Genomic DNA, 16166 nt, shown 5'->3' with positions numbered 1-16166 from the left:
TATCTTTAGTCCTGGCAGCTGCTACAGTCGCAGGCTGTGACGTTTCGTGGCACATGCTGTATTTGCGCATGTGCCAAAACAGCGCCACCTACCGATCGCGTTGTCAACAATTGCGGTCTATCAAGAATCTATCTACCTCTGCCTTAAAAATATTCAACATTCTGGGATATCGAGGGGCCTGGCGAGCTGCTCTATAAATTCAAGTTCTTTTAGCCATTTCTTCCCAGACTAAACTTGCAAAACAGTCCAATTCTTTGGCTACCCACTGAAATAAATACCATTTTTCCCAACTCAACAGTTGACCTACTGTTGTCTGATTTTGAAATAAACACTTAGAAGGGGAGGTCAGTACAGAGAATGAAGTCCATCAATGGAATACCAGGCAGGGGAATACAACCACTGTCCCTCCCCACCATACACACCCCCACCCACACATCCCAAACCCACTAACCCGGATATTGTGTTGAGGCAAACAGAACTTACTGCTAAGATGGAACAAATTGAACAGCAACTTCTCGAGTTCGGACAAGTGTGTAAAACACGCAAGTCCAGAATCTGCTCTCTGAGTTACCCTGTTCCCCCATTTGCTGCACAGTAACAGAACCTCAGTGATAGACTCAGCATTGAAATCAGCATGCAAGGTGTGAAATTTCTGTATTTATCCAGCAGACAGGGCTGAAAAAGTTAATTGGTAAATCCAGGTGTAACTGAATTATTCACAATCTTATTAGTGCCAAGCAATCTCTCTGGTACTGAAAAATGTATTTTACAAGTGTGGAGTCTCATTCTTTCAGACGGAAGTGAGTGTTGGGACTTAGAAAAAAAATGAAGATACATTTCCTTTTACGTTTTCTGTCAAAAGAACAAGCAACTGCATGAGGATGGAAATGTGCGAGGGCAAGGGTGGAAAGACACGAGGGAGTGAACAAGAGCAAGTGCATGAGCGAGCAAGAGACAATAAACAACAGAAGAGAGAGAACATAAGAAATAGGAGCAGGACATTTGGCTCCTTGAGCCTGTTCCGTCATTTAATAAGATCATGTGTGATCTTCAATCCCAACTCCACTTTCTCACCCAAACACCATATCTGCTGATTTCCTTAAAATGCCCCACAATCTATCAATCGCAGCCTAAATATCCTTTGATTCCTTTAGTATCCAAAAATCCATAGATCTCAGCCTTAAATATACTCATCAACTGTGCACTACAGCCTTCCAGGGTCGGAATTCCAAAGAATCACAACCCTCTGAATGAAAGAAATGTCTCCTCATCTCAGTGCTAAATGGCTGACACCTTATCCTACAGTTTTGTCCCTACCTCTTGGTTCTCCAGCTCGGCACTCAGCTTCTCAGCATCTAAGCTGTCAAGCCCTCTAAGAAATACATATAAAGGAATTTCAATGAGATAACCTCTCATTCTTCTGAACTCCAGAGAATATAGGTTCAATCTACTCAATCTCTCCTCAGGGGACAGCCCTCTCATCAGGAAACAATCTAGCAAACCTTCACTTGATTGCTAAAGAGCGAAAAAGAGCCAAAAACAGAGCGAGTGAGGGGGGAGGGGGGTGCGGGGCAAGAGAGGTGGGGGGGGGGGGGGCGGGGGAGACGATTCATGCATACGGAGAGGAATTGGCAACATTGCATGTAAAAAAGGAGTGAGGGACACAATAGTGCGCACTTCCCCTTTGATACCTCAATTAATGAAGTTATGAGAAATCTCCTGAATGCTATTAGAATTCCTTACCCGTTGGATCATGGGGAGACAACATTATATGCAATAACCTCTCCAACAATCTACTTCAGCAAAAGTGTTAAATTATGAGGACAGGTTGCATAGACTAGGCTTGTACTCCTTCAAGTATAGGAGATTAAGGAATGATCTAATTAAGGTTTCCAAGTTGATTAAAGGATTTCATAGAATAGAGAGAGAGCTATTTCCTCTGGTGGGAGAGTCTAGAATAAAAGGGGAAAACCATAAAATTAGAGCCAAGCCGTTCAGAGGTAATGACAGGAAACACTTCTTCACACAAAGGTTCGTGGAAATCTGGAACTCTTGCCCCCAAAAAGCTGTTGAGACGAGTGGTCAACTGAAAATTTCAAAACTCCGATTGATCGATATTTGTTGGGCGAGGATAATAAGGATTATGCAGTAGCGGAAAATACAGATCAGCCATGATCTAATTGAATTGCGGAGCAGCCTTGAGGTGTTGAATGCCGTTTCTGTGTAACAAATGTCCCGCAAATCTTTTGTGGACACAAATCCTAAGAGACCCAACCACAAACATTGATGAATTCCATCTGTGCATAAGGCTAGGGCTGGTGATGCAGGGTGTGCTATTGAACTAAAACTATAGCCTGAAACAAACCTCTGTCTGTTGCAATAACTACTGCAATAAGACGAGCAAGAAGTCTAATAAATATTAACTATTAATCTTGGGCAGCCAACATGATGTAAGCAGCATCACAGCTCATCATTACACTAGACATTTGGTGCTAACCTAAGAGACAGTGTCACAAGGTCAATACAGCAAGGAGGCCATTCAGCCCATCGAGTCCATGCCAATTCGGTTGACAGATAAATCCAAGTTATGATAAATCTTTACACCTTATCAATGGTAATTAAAGAAGGTAAGAGATCTATATTTAACAATGAAAAGTTATATTGCATTGCACTTTGGTGAATATAACACAATAAATAATCGATGACGAATCATACAAATAAGATTCCTCTGCCAAGAGTTTTGAACTGGCACTGCCATTGCTATATCTGCCAATTTTAGCACAGCAGTGGCTAAATTGTTCAATTGCACAGCCAAGAGTAAAGCCTGGCTACCCGACCCAAACCTAACCACAGCCGACTACATGTGTTGGAGTTGGGTCGAGTCGGGTCTATATTCTGTGCCCAGCATTCGGGCTCGGCCCAGGTCGGGTTGGGGTTGGATGTGGTCGGGTTTTGTTTTGTATTGTTTTCTTTTTAATCTCCGTTTTGATGCGATTTTTTTTCCTGTACTAATTACATGTTTGATATTTTCGGGTCGAGTTGGGCATGAAAAAAAATTGAAGGACTCGGACCTGGGTTGGCTGTGGTCGGATCGAGCTTGGGTCGGATTTTAATTTTATATCCAAGCCAAGCTTTAGTCAAGAGACAGCCAGCAAGTGAAGATAAGTGCCCTGTGCACACATATAACTCAATGCTGGCATTGATTCCTTGTTCGGGGACAAAATTACCAACAAGATATGGCAACTATTCACAAAATTAAAAGCCAACCACCCCACAAGTTTGAAGGTGCTGGTTTGCGCCAGAGTACAGTTCATTGGGCACCACTGACATCACCAGTGCATTACCCAGTACCCATTCTTCATATCTAAGCCTGGAGAATATTAGCAGATTATTCAAATATTGGGCCAGGATTTTGTGGTCAGCGGTGAAGCAAAGATCGCTTGCTGCTGACACCAAAGAAAGTTGCCCACAAAGATCTCGCAATCCCTGTGGCATGGATTTCCCCTTTCCCGATGTTAATTTGAATCTGGCGCCAAGTCAAGGGGATCTCCAGGTGTCCAGCAACAATGATGTCATCAAACAGGGTAAACATTTAATCACAGTGAAGAATTCTCAGACAGAAAAATGCACTGATTCTCCTTCACCTATTATAAATTTTACAGAGTGAAATAAATGATCAAGACATACACTGTAGAAGCTGAAATATCAAACTTTAATTTAAAAAAAACTTGGAACTATCAGAATGAAAAAAAATTGACATTGCACAATACAAAATTAGTTTTCCAGAATCCCACAGGTTCTTCAGCAGTAGTTCTGCATTAGTACACCATTAAAAACCCAGTTACACCTCATTAACACGACATAACTTTTTTTTAAATAGCGATATTATGTGAAAGGGAAAGTTCTCATCAGCTATAAAAGAGAAAGACTTGCATTTATGTAGCGCATTTTATGACCCACAGGATGTCCCAATTAAGTACTTTTCTGGAGTACAGTCACTCTTGTAATGTAGGAAATGTGGCAGCCTATTTGCACACAGCAAGCTCCCAAAAACAGGAATGTGATAATGACCAGATATATGATCTGTGATGTTGATTGAAGATAAATATTGGCCAGGACACCAGGGAGAGCTTTCTTGTTCTACTTTGAAATAGTGCCTTGGGAGCCTTCACGTCCACCTTACAGGGTAGACGGGGCCTCAGTTTAACATCACAGCTAAAAGACAGTTCTATGATTTCTAATTGATTGCAGTCTGTGAGCACAACGACGCAAACCAATGGAGAAGGGTAGAATCACCGACGGCAACTTCTGGATTTCTGCATTTAACTGTGTATGTTCGGACGCCAGAAGTTGCTGTTAGTTTTGCAGAGTGATGACGCCCGTTAATATTAAAATCTTTTTTTTAAAAATTGTTCTGATTAAATAGTGGGAAAACTGAAGCCATTGTCCTTGGTCCTCGCCAAACTCTGTTCCCTGGCCACCGTTTCCATCCCTGGCAACTGTCTGAAACTGAGCTAGATGGTTCACAACCTTGGTGTTGTGTTTGATCAAGAGATGAGCTCTGACCAAACATCTGCGCCATCACAGAAACTTACTTAGGCACTTCCAACTATAACAATTTTTAAAAAAATTACTCATTCATGGGATGTAAGTGCATTGACAAGGCCAGTATTTATTACCTATCTCCAACTTCCCTTGTGCAGGTGGGGCGAGACGCCTTCTTGAATTGTTGCAGTATACGTGGTGTAGGCACTTCCAAAGTGCCGTTATGGAGGGAGTTCCAAATTTTGATCCAGCGACAGTGAAGGAACAGTGATAATAGTTCCAAGTCAGGAAGGTGTATGACTTGGAGGGGAACTTGCAGCTAGTGGTGTTCTCATGCACCTGCTGCCCTTGCCCTTCTAGGTGGTCGAGGTCACGGGTTGGAAGGTGCTGTCAAAGGCGGCTGGCAAGTTGCTGTAGTGCATCTTGTAAATAGTACACACTGCTGCCACTGCACACAGGTGCTGGAGGCAGTGAATGTTTTAAGTGGTGGATGGGGTGCCAATCAAGCAGGCTGCTTTGTCCTGGATGATGTCGAGCTTCTTGAGAGTTGTTGGAGTTGCACTCCTTCAGACAAGTGGGGAGTACTCCATCACACTCCTGAATTATGTTTTGTCGATGGTGGAAAGGCTTTGGGGAGTCACTCACCACAGAATACCCAGCCTCTGACCTGTTCTCATCTCGACAGTATTTATATGGCTGGTCCAGTTAAGTTTCTGGTCAATAATAATCCACCACAAGGATGTTGCTGAAGGGGGATTTGGAAATGACAGTAGGATTGAAAGCCAAGGGGAGGTGGTTAAACTCTCTCTTGTTGGAGATGGTCATTGCCTGGAACTTGTGTGGTGCAAATGTTAGTTGCCATTTATCAGCCCAAGCCTGAATGTTATCCAGGTCTTGCTGCATTATTTGAGGAGATGAAAATGGAACTGAACACAGCAACAATCATCAGTGAACAGTACCACTTCTGAACTTATGAAAGGGAGGATGTCATTGATGAAGCAGTTGAAAATGGCTGGCTCTGAGGAACTCTGGCTCCCTTCTTCCTTTGTGCTAGGTATGACTCCCGCCAGTGCAGAGTTTCCTCGATTCCCATTGACTTAGAGTGTGACCGCAAGGAGCCCTAGTAAAATTGGTCAAATGTTGCCTTCATGTCAAGAACAATCACTTTCACCTCACCTTTGGAATTCAGGTCTTGTCCATGCTGGATGAAGGCTGTAATGAGGTCTGGAGCGGAATGGTCTTGGTGGAACCCAACTGAGTTTCAGTGAGTAGGTTATTAGTGAGTAAATGCCACTTGACAGCACCTTCATCACTTTACTATTGATTGAGAGTAGGTTGATGGGGTGGTAATTGTTTAGATAGGATTTGTCCTGCTTTTTGTAGTCAGGACATACGTGGGTAATTTTCCACATTGTTGTGTAGATGCCAGTGTTGTGTCTGTACTGAAAGAGCTTGGCTAGAGGCACAGCTAGTCCTTGAGCATAAGTCTTCAGCTTTACAGTTGAGTTGTTGTCGGGTCCCTAGCTTTTGCTGTATCCAGTACCTTCAACTGTTCCTTGATTTCACAGTGAGTAAAATTGGCTGGACACTGGCTTCTGTGATGTTGGGGACCTCAGGCCAAGATGGATCAATTGCTCATGCAGAAGATGGTTACAAATGCTTCAGCTTTGGCTTTTGCACTCACATGCTAGGTAGGCTCCCCCATCATTGAGGATGAAATTGCTCATGGAGCATTGGTTATTTAATTGTCCACCACCATTCATGACTGGATGTGGCAGGACTGCAGAGCTTTGATCTGATCTGTTTTGACTTCCTTCCCTACAGACCACTACTGAACCAGACTGTTTTTTCTGACAATCCAGTAGTTACATGGTCACCATTACTGATGCTAGCTTTGTATTCCAGATTTACTTAAGTAATTGAATTTAAATTCCACAGCCACTGTGCTGGGGTTTGAACCCATGTCTCCAGATCATCAGTCCAGGCCTCTGGATTACTAATCTCGTAACAGAACCACAATGCTACCGTACCTGGAAGATTACCCGACTCAGACTGCTGCTGAAACCCTCATCTGTGCCTTTAAATTTGACTACTGCAATGATCTGTTGACCAACCTCCCATATTCCACCCTATATAAAGCAGTGCTCATCCAAAACTCTGCTACCCATATCTTAACTCTCTCCAAGTTAAGACCACCTATCATCCCAGTGCTTGCTGACCTACAGTGGCTCCTGGTTAGACAATCCCTCAATTTTAAAATTCTCATCCTTGTTTTCAGATCCCTCCATGACCTCTCCCCCCCGCCAATCTCTGTAACCTCCTCTAGCCCGACAAGCCTACAAGGCTTCAAACTCTGATGGAAGGCCACTGGCCTGAATCATTAACTCTGTTTCACTTTCCACAGATGCCGCCAGACTTGCTGAGTATTTCCAGGACTTTCTGTTTTTATTTCAAAATCTCTGTGCTCATGCAATTCATGCAAATCCCGGATTTTAATTGCTCCAGCATTAGCAGTCATGCTTTCAGATGCCAAGGCCCTAAGCTCTGGAATTCCCTCCCTAAAACTCTCCACCTCTTCCTCCTCCTTTAAGATGCTCTTTTTAACCTACCTCTTTGACCAAGCTTTTGGTCATCTGCCCTAATATCTCCTTTGTGGCTCAGTGTCAAAAATGTTTTTATTTATATCACTCTTTGTCACGTTAAAGGCACTATATAAAAACAAGCTGTTGTTGTTGGAGAGCGTCATAGCTGAGTCGGATCCTGCCTGCAACCAATGCCCACACAAAAGTGCACGGCTTCAGAGGCAACTGATTGTGATACAGCCCCACTGTTCATTTGTTTTCTCCTCCCAGGCCCCAGGGAGGTGCAGGGGGCAGTGTGCAGGGAATGATCCTACACCCCAGGGTTTGCAGGGGGGAGGGGAGAAAGAGTTTTATTAGGTGCCAGTTACTGTGGGATCCAGTCTCCACAGTTGCTCTTCAGCAGCGAAGGAACCAGACACTGGCTTCTACAAGTTTGAGCTGGGATGACACGAGTCGCAGAGAAACACCAGTGACACTCTCCATAAACAAAAAAAATCTCATCTGAAGTGATCACCTTGCGGCCAGGTGCACAGTGCTGTTGGCGGACTTGCTCCATAACACTGTATGGATGGCGTCCACCTTCAAGAATCCCGTGCCCATTTGGGCTGTTGGGAAAGGGGGGGGGGGGGCAGTCTGTTGGATACTTCTACCCTTATGCTTCATACGAGAGACAATAATATGTTTGATAACTAATTTCATTTATTACTGACAAAACGCTAATCTGAAATACCCTCGCCAACCATAGCACTGATCAGCCCCGCATCCGAAGGTCACTGTGTGTAGATTTTTATAAGAAATGAAGATAGCTTCTTCAAGCCTGTTCATACTCCAGAATCTAGAATGCAACTTTATTTCCTTCTTTCTAACTAAGTAAAAGCATGGAATCTGTCTTAAACTTTTTTGGTTTACAGTTCTCTTCCTGCTGAATGCAAACTTACCTCATGTTTTACAATGGCCTATTCATTCCAAATAGTTTGTCCAACAGAGATGAGCAGCCTCATATCTTTTCACACCAAACTGTAATTTCTATTATTGCTCTCTTAAATGATGGCCTTGTTGAACTCATACCCTGCTCTGGTAAAAGCCTGTGTTTCAAAAGCTTTTCTTATCAGCAGTACTGAGAACATGGCAGGAAAAGACAGCCTTTGAGAACACTATTGAAACCAATTCTTCCATATTGCAGTTTTGTTTCTATTAAAAACAAATTCTTACACAGTTTACCCTTGGAAATGTGATATGCCACTAACTTCGTATTAGAAAAGGCAGCAAAGGAAAACTTTATATGTTGCCTTTTAAAACCTCAGAATATCCTGAAACACAAAGCCAATTCAGTTTTTTTTGTACTGGGGACAGTGCTGTAATGTGTCAAAACTTGTCCACAAGGCCCCACAAACAGTAGTATGGTTAAGACCAGATAATCTGTTTATTCTAGTGATGTTGGTTGAGGGATAAATATTGGCTCACCAGGGAGAATTTCCCTACTTTTCTTCAAATAGTTCCATAAGATCTTTTACATCCACCTGAGGGGGCAGACAGGACCTCAGTTTAACACCTCAGCTGAAATACAGCACCTCTGACAATGCAGCGCTGCCTCAATACTGCACTGAAAGTGTCCCCTTCGATTGTATGCTCAAGGCTGGAGTAGGGCTTGAACCCACAATCTTTCTGACTCAAGAGGGGAAAGTGCCACCAACTGAACCACAATTGACACCTAACCAGGGAGAGCCACTGAGCCCAAGTGAGCCATTCCCTTACAGGGAAGAGCTAGTATCATTCTAAACAGCACCCTCACCTGCAGACTGTATACTGGGAGCAAATCACTCGCCTAAATCTCTCATTGTGCATGGTCTGAGGATACGATAATAAGAAATTGTTGATATCACTAACTACAAATGAAGCCATTGCCGATTACACCAAACATGAGTTAACCCATCCTTAATTGGTTCTACATACCAGTCAACTGCACCAGCACCATTTTTGCTGAGAACAAAAAAGGATTCCCTAATCAGTGTGCGTCTGTGTCTGTAATTACAAAGCCTGCAAGGACTTCAATGATTTTTTACACAAGGAATCAAGGCCAATTATTGTGTTCAGGTGATGAGGAGCTCAAGAGCATGGGATGGATAGCTGGATTATGATATGCAGATATAAATCAGTCACAATTTTCAGAAATCAGACCTTGTGTTTTTCATGTATCCATTCGAAATGATGACCACATTTGTAATGGAAACTGCCTATGTAAACTTGTCACACTGCAGTTACATGTGCCCACCAGTATGGCACTACAGCATTTCTACTGGGGGACAGAGCGCTCACAATGTGACAAGTTTACATGGGCTATAAATGTAGACATAACAATTTATAATGGAAAAGGTTGACAGAAAGGAGTGTAGTGTCCTGCAGGCCCCACCTGTCAAGAATGAAGCATATTAATTTTGTCATTTGAACATTGATTTCAAACTTGCTGGGAAGAAGAGAAGGCCTGTTACAAGAGCTGCCAGACACTTGCACACTAACAGACAGTGCTTGTGGAGAGAAAGGACCCTTCCCTGACACATTCAACCCACAATGGATTTTGATCACCAGACATTGAAGCATTCCAGAGACTGCTAAGGTGATACAATCCACAAAAGCCAGGACTGGTTAAACCAGCTGGTCACATGACTAACTGGCTGGTCCAGGGTTTTTTGAACTAGCCACAGAGCTTTTGAACTCAGAAAGACTGTTTGCTCCTGGAGTGAAAAGATCTCTCCTGTCTGCTCCCATCTCTTTCTCACAAGCCTCTGGACCCACTGAGGACACACAAACTTCAAGAGAGAAAAGTCTCCTACATCGAACAAGGTTTAAGAAGAATACTGGGCCCCAACGAAAAGCAAGACCTACCTACAATCAAGGACGTTACAGTGAGCTTGAAGAACAGTAACCAAAACCATCTTCAGATATTGCCTCAAACTTTTCCACTTTATTTTTTCTGCTCTATCTGCATGTGTGTATTGCGTATGCATGCAAGTGTGGACGTGTCGCATATCCGTAGGCATTAACTGAATTAGAGTTTAAGTTTAATAAAGTTCAACCATTTTTCTTTAAACCTAAAAAAACCTCTTTGGCTAGTTTCTTTGCCTTATAATTGGAAGTTAATGAAGGATTCACTAAGGGTGAGCTAAAAAAAAATGGTGTTTAAAATTAAATCCTGTTACACTAAGACCAGGTGAAGGCTGAGAGGGAACCCTAGACCCCTTTTTCACCTGGTCATACCAACAGACATAATATTTTTAGGACAAAAGGCTTGAATTTTGCCATGGTAATGATAGTGAAACTGTCAGCATTTACCATCTTTCTCCTCTGAAACTGACAGCAATTTCTGGACATGCACAGTTAAACTCCAGAGTGATTCTATGCTTCCCCACAGGGTGTGTTTTAGAAGTCCCCTCAGACTACAATCAAGTAGAAATCACTGAACTGACAAGAACCTGACCTTTTACTCTGTGAAAACCCTTGAAAAAGTTTGAATGAGGTGTAACTGGGTTTTAAACTGTGTACTGATTTCATATTCACAGCCAAACTGTGCTCCATCCCTGAAAAGCTAATTTTATTTTTGTGGAATGTCAAATTTCTCCATTGAGAATTTTTTTTTTATTTTACTAAAAAAAAGTTATGATATTTCAGCTTTTTTCTTAACTCCATTTGTATGCCCCATTTATTTCGCTCCTATAAAATTTTAACTAAAAGTGAAAAATTCAGTGCATTTTCCTTCCTGGTTTGCTGTCTGTGAGAATGTTTCTATGTGATTGGCTGCTTACCCTGCTTGATGACATCACTGCTGGATGCCTGGAGATTCCCTTGACCTGGCACCAGATTCAAACTGACATCAGGAAAGGGGAAATCCATGCCACAGAGATCACTAGATCCTTGTGGGAAGCTTTCTTCACAGTCAGTAGTGAGTGACATCACTTAGTCGCTGACTATGAAATCTGGGCCATTATTCTTCATTTAAATAGCACTTTTTACATTCTCAGGATGCACTGCAGATCCAATGAAGTATAGGTGAAGTGTGCTCACTGTTCTAAGGTAGGGAAACACTGCAATTAATTTTCACACAGCAAACAACAATGATATAAACGACTAGTTAATCTGTTTCTGATCATCTTGTTTGATATAAAAATGCTGCTACCCTACTCTCCTTCGAAATAGCAACAGGGGACCTTTTACATCCAGACAGGGTCTCGGTTTAACATCTCATCCAAAAGATAGCACCTCTGACAGTGCAGCAGTCCCTCATTCCTGCCCTGAAGCGTTATCCTGGATTATGTGTTCTAGAGGAAGACTTGACCCCACAAGCTTCTGACTCAAAGGTCAAAGTGTTACCAATGAGCTGAGTCTGACATTTTTATATTACAGATTTTCATCTCCTAAAAGCATAACAAACACCACTTTCACCTCTCTTTCTCATAATGGCCAGACAAACACAAGTTTAGAAAGAAAATTCTGGAAAGCTATTTGACTGTGAAAGACATCACAGTCAAGTTCAATCCTGTTATCAATGGCAATGCATAATCACTTTCAAAGTACTGAGCAGGAATGGAATCCTGGACGACGTCTCACTCTCTAGTCCAGAGGCACCAAGGACAATTGTAGCAGCCACACTATAGCTCTGGCTGACTTTAGTTAACACCACAGACTGGGAATCAAACCTGGCAACATCTAGAATAAAAGCAAAATACAGCAGATGCTGGAAATTGGAAATAAAAAACAGGAAGTGCTGGAAATACTCAGCAGGTCTGGCAACATCTGTGGAGAGAGAAACAAGAGTTAACATTTCAAGTTGGATATGAACCTTAAGGGAAGGTCTGTGATAGGGTAGAGGGTGGGAGGGATTAAATAACAATGATGTCATGAAATAAAAGGCAAAAGGAGTAGTAATAGTTGCCGTAATTTACATTCCTACCTTCCTTCGTTTCTGAAGTTTTGAGTCGGCTATGAATCTTTGTGAACTCTTTCTCCCTCCACAGATGCTGCCAGACCTGCTGAGTATTTCCAGCAGTTTATTTTTATTTCCAGCAACATCTAGTCTATTCGACTTAGCTGTCACTTTTAGGGCTCAACCTCGAACCTGCTCTCAAGTTCAAATGCACACCATAAACAGGAGGCTCTTCCTCAGCCACCCTGCATTGTAAACAACATTTGCACAAAGCAGCAGTATCACTGGTTTAATAGCAGTAAAAGATAAAAAGAGCATCCATAGTCGTTTCAAAAGATTTCGATGTAGCCATTTGATGTAAATAACTTGGAGCACTGACAAGCCAGCAGCCAAAAGAAGAGCTGTAAATGATAGCATAGTGCATAAAACAATGCAAAGTTCAATAGATATATAAATTATCATGTGAATCCCTGAACGAGACCAGTTTTGAAACCACTCCTTAACATAATTTTCCCATGAGCTGCCCTATACAAGTTATGGAGATGGAATAAATCAATCACCTGCACATCCCTGATTCGCAACATCATCTAACTGGAAGAGACACTGACTGCAAACACAATCACTGGAAATATACCAAAGAAAAGCTGACTATCAGGATTATACCATCGGAGCACTTTCACCACACAGACTACAACGGCTCAACAAGCAATGTGGTTGACTCTTAAAATGGCCTCTGAAATGGCCTAGCAAGCCACTCAGTTCAAGGGCAAAATTAGGGATGGGCAATAAATGCTGGCTGAGCCAGCAGTGCCCACATCCCACAAGACGAATAAAAAAAAAGACCCACCTTCTCAAGGGCAAGAGATGGGTACTAGATGCCAGCCTTGCCAGCAAAGCCCGTATCCAGAAAATGAATTCTAAAAAATATACAACCCACTACACACCTACAGTTCGTTAATTTGAAGTATCTTCCCCATTTGGTTTACAAAGATCCACCTCCACCCAGTACCAGTGGCCAGAACGAGATAGGGTGTTCACTGATATCTCATTGAATAGTCAGCGCCTCTGACAGTGCAACACTCCTGTGGTACTACACTGGAGCGTCAGCCTAGATTCTGTGCTCAAGTCTCTGGAGAGGGATTTGAACCAGCTTAAGAGGATTACCATCCAGTGAACCAGGGCTGGCATCAATCCAGTTGGCATCAGAAGCCAAAGGGATGTGCCTGAGGATTGCACCTACATAAGGCAGGGTGCTGGGGGGGGGGGGGGGGGGGGAAACTGTGTGCTGTCGAGGAGTGGGGGTACTGGGTACTAATGGGGGTGGGGGGACTGGGTGCTGATGGAGGTGAGTGGACTGGGTGCTGATGGGGGTGGGGGGGACTGGTGCTGGTGGGGGGACTGGGTGCTGATGGAGGTGAGTGGACTGGGTGCTGATGGAGGTGGGGGGGGACTGGTGCTGGTGGGGGGACTGGGTGCTGATGGAGGTGGGGGGACTGGGTGCTGATGGAGGTGGGGGGACTGGGTGCTGATGGAGGTGGGGGGACTGGGTGCTGATGGGGGTGGGGGGACTGGGTGCTGATGGGGGTGGGGGGGGACTGGGTGCTGATGGAGGTGAGTGGACTGGGTGCTGAGGGGGGGTGACTGGGTGCTGTCGGGGGACTGGGTGCTGATGGAGGTGAGTGGACTGGGTGCTGATGGGGGTGGGGGGGACTGGTGCTGGTGGGGGGACTGGGTGCTGATGGAGGTGAGTGTACTGGGTGCTGAGGGGGGGGGGGGGGGGACTGGGTGCTGTCGGGGGAGGAGACAAGGTGCAATTCCAGCCTCCTCCAGCTCCCACTCCTATTCACTGGCTACAATGTAGATCAAAGGGAAGCCGCGCCGACTATCCCTGCTCCCTACCCCCCGGCCCACTTTGCCCTTACCGAGAACCGTAGATACTGACCGTGCGCAGCTCCAATTCCGAATCCAGTCTGAATCCTGGCTCCCATTCAATACACTCAGCTTCCGGTTCCCGCGCTTAGCCCGCTGGGAAATGTAGTCTGCGTATCTTTTTTTTTACCGCCGACAGCTCCCGGCGTGCTCCACATCCACCTCTTCAGGCTGCTTCCGGCGCATTGGATGGCGGGTAATGTAGTTTGTGACTGCCCTGGGCTGGCGCTGCATGGGGGAACTTCCGGAGGAAGGAACTACAAGTCCCGGCGTGCTCGGCGCGTGCTGCAGCGAGACTAGGAGAATGGGAGATTGGAGAGATAAATGTTTACCATTGTTCTCTGGTAACAAAGCAGTCAACATTGGGCTTAGGGTAGAAATCTATGTTGCAACAGGGAGTAGTTAATGATTAGAAGAGGTAAGAGACTTATATCCATTTATGACACAGAAGGAGGACAATCGCGTTATGCCGGCTTTCCATGGAGCAATCCAGTCAGTACACTCCCCTGCTGGATGCCCGTAGCCCTGCAAGTTTATTTCGTTCAAGTGCCCTTCCAGTTTCCTTTTGATTCTCACCATTTCCCCACCCTTGTGGGCAGCAACTTTCAGGTCATTACCACTGGCTGCGTAAAAAAAGTTCTTCCTACCTATGAGAAAACCTGTCATTTGTCTGTTTATTTAACCCTAAAGACATTCAGGGGCTAAAGCATCATTTTAGCAAAACACAATTGCGGTCAGTTGGGAGGTGAACAGTGGGAACCACTCACCCCTGACCACCTGTCTGTAACATCTGCTACATCTGGGCCTGGCAGACAAGCATTACAGATGATACAAAACTTGGAAGCAATGTGAATTGTGAGGAGGATAGTGTAGAACTCCAAAATAACATAGACAAATTGGTGGAATGGGCAGACAGGTGGCAGATGAAGTTCAATGCAGAGAAGTGTGAAGTAATTCAATTTGGTAGGAAGAACAGGGAGAGGCAATATAAAATAATGGGTACAATTCTCAAGAGCAGAAGGACTTGGATGTATATGTGCATAAGTCATTAAAGGTGGCAGGACAGGTTGCAAGAGCAGTTAATAAAGCATATAGTATCTGGGCTTTATTAATAGGGGCCTAGAGTACAAGAGAAAGGAGATTATGTTGAACTTGTATAAGATATTAGTTTGGGCTCAGCTGGAGTATTGCATCCAGTTCTGGGAAAGACGTCAGGGCATTGGAGAGAGTACAGAAAAGATTCATGAAAATGGTTCCAGGGATGAAGATAGTTTGGAGAAGTCAGGGATGAAGATAGTTTGGAGAAGTTAGGACTGTTTTCTTTGAAGAAGAGAAGGCTGAGAGGTGATTTGTTAGAGGTATTCAAAATCATGAGGGGTCTGGACAGAGCAGATAGAGAGAAACTGTTCTCACTCGTGAAAGGAGTGAGAACGAGAGGACACAGATTTTAAGTATTTGGTAAGAGAAGCAAAAGTGACATGAGGAAAAACTTTTTCATGCAGATAGTGGTTAAGGTCTGGAATGCACTGCCAGAGAGTGTGGTGGAGGGAGGTTCAATTGAAGCATTCAAAAGGGAAGTAGACTGTTATATGAAAAGGAAAAATGTATAGGATTACGGGGAGAAGGAAGGGGAATGGAACTGACTGAATTGCTCTTTTGGAGAGCCAGTGCAGACACAATGGGCCAAATGGCCTTCTGCACTGTAACAATTCCGTGATTACCATTGGCTGTGAAAGTCACCATGACCCTCGATTTTTTGCATCGGGTTCCTTCCAGAGCACTACCGGAGTCATTGAGGGTCCTATCATTGGTTGCACATAAATACGTAAGGTAGGTGGCGGATGGATTGTTTGCCAGGGCTAGCAGTTATGTGAATTTCTCCTGTGATGACAGTAGGGAGAATCAGCAGGCACTCAGTTTTGTCTCTCTGGCTGGATTCCCACAGGTACAGAGTGCCATTGACTGCACAAATGTGGCAATCCAAGCATCGCCACAGCAATGAGGAGTGTTTGTAATCCTCAAGGGATATTCTTCCATCAATGCTGCTGGTGTACAACCGCAAGAAGAGGTTTATGCAGGAGTGTGAGACGTTCCCTAGGAGTTTTCATGATCACTTTGACTTCGGCAGTCCAAACCCTTTTGGTTCAGGAAGCAAATCTAAGGGCTGACTGTTAGAAAATAAGGGTTACACC

General features: G+C 44.0%; 2 protein-coding genes across 3 annotated transcripts in view; both read right to left on the bottom strand.

The window, feature by feature from the left end:
- Positions 1–14040, bottom strand: part of LOC137383799 (sphingomyelin phosphodiesterase 2-like) — a 59852-nt gene extending 45812 nt beyond the window's left edge. Inside the window, exon 1 of one of the 2 annotated variants that reach the window (XM_068057015.1) lies at positions 13968–14040. The gene's annotated coding sequence lies outside the window, so the exon portion shown is untranslated. The remainder of the gene's footprint in view (positions 1–13967) is intronic. The other variant, XM_068057016.1, reaches the window with a different exon arrangement.
- The window catches only part of rpl10a (ribosomal protein L10a), a 401386-nt gene that overhangs the window by 274633 nt on the left and 110587 nt on the right, over positions 1–16166 (bottom strand). The gene's annotated exons all lie outside the window — the stretch shown is intronic.

The sequence above is a fragment of the Heterodontus francisci genome, chromosome 25 (assembly GCF_036365525.1).
Source record: "Heterodontus francisci isolate sHetFra1 chromosome 25, sHetFra1.hap1, whole genome shotgun sequence".
NCBI classification, from domain to species: domain Eukaryota; kingdom Metazoa; phylum Chordata; class Chondrichthyes; order Heterodontiformes; family Heterodontidae; genus Heterodontus; species Heterodontus francisci.
This window is presented reverse-complemented; position numbering and strand designations above follow the sequence as displayed.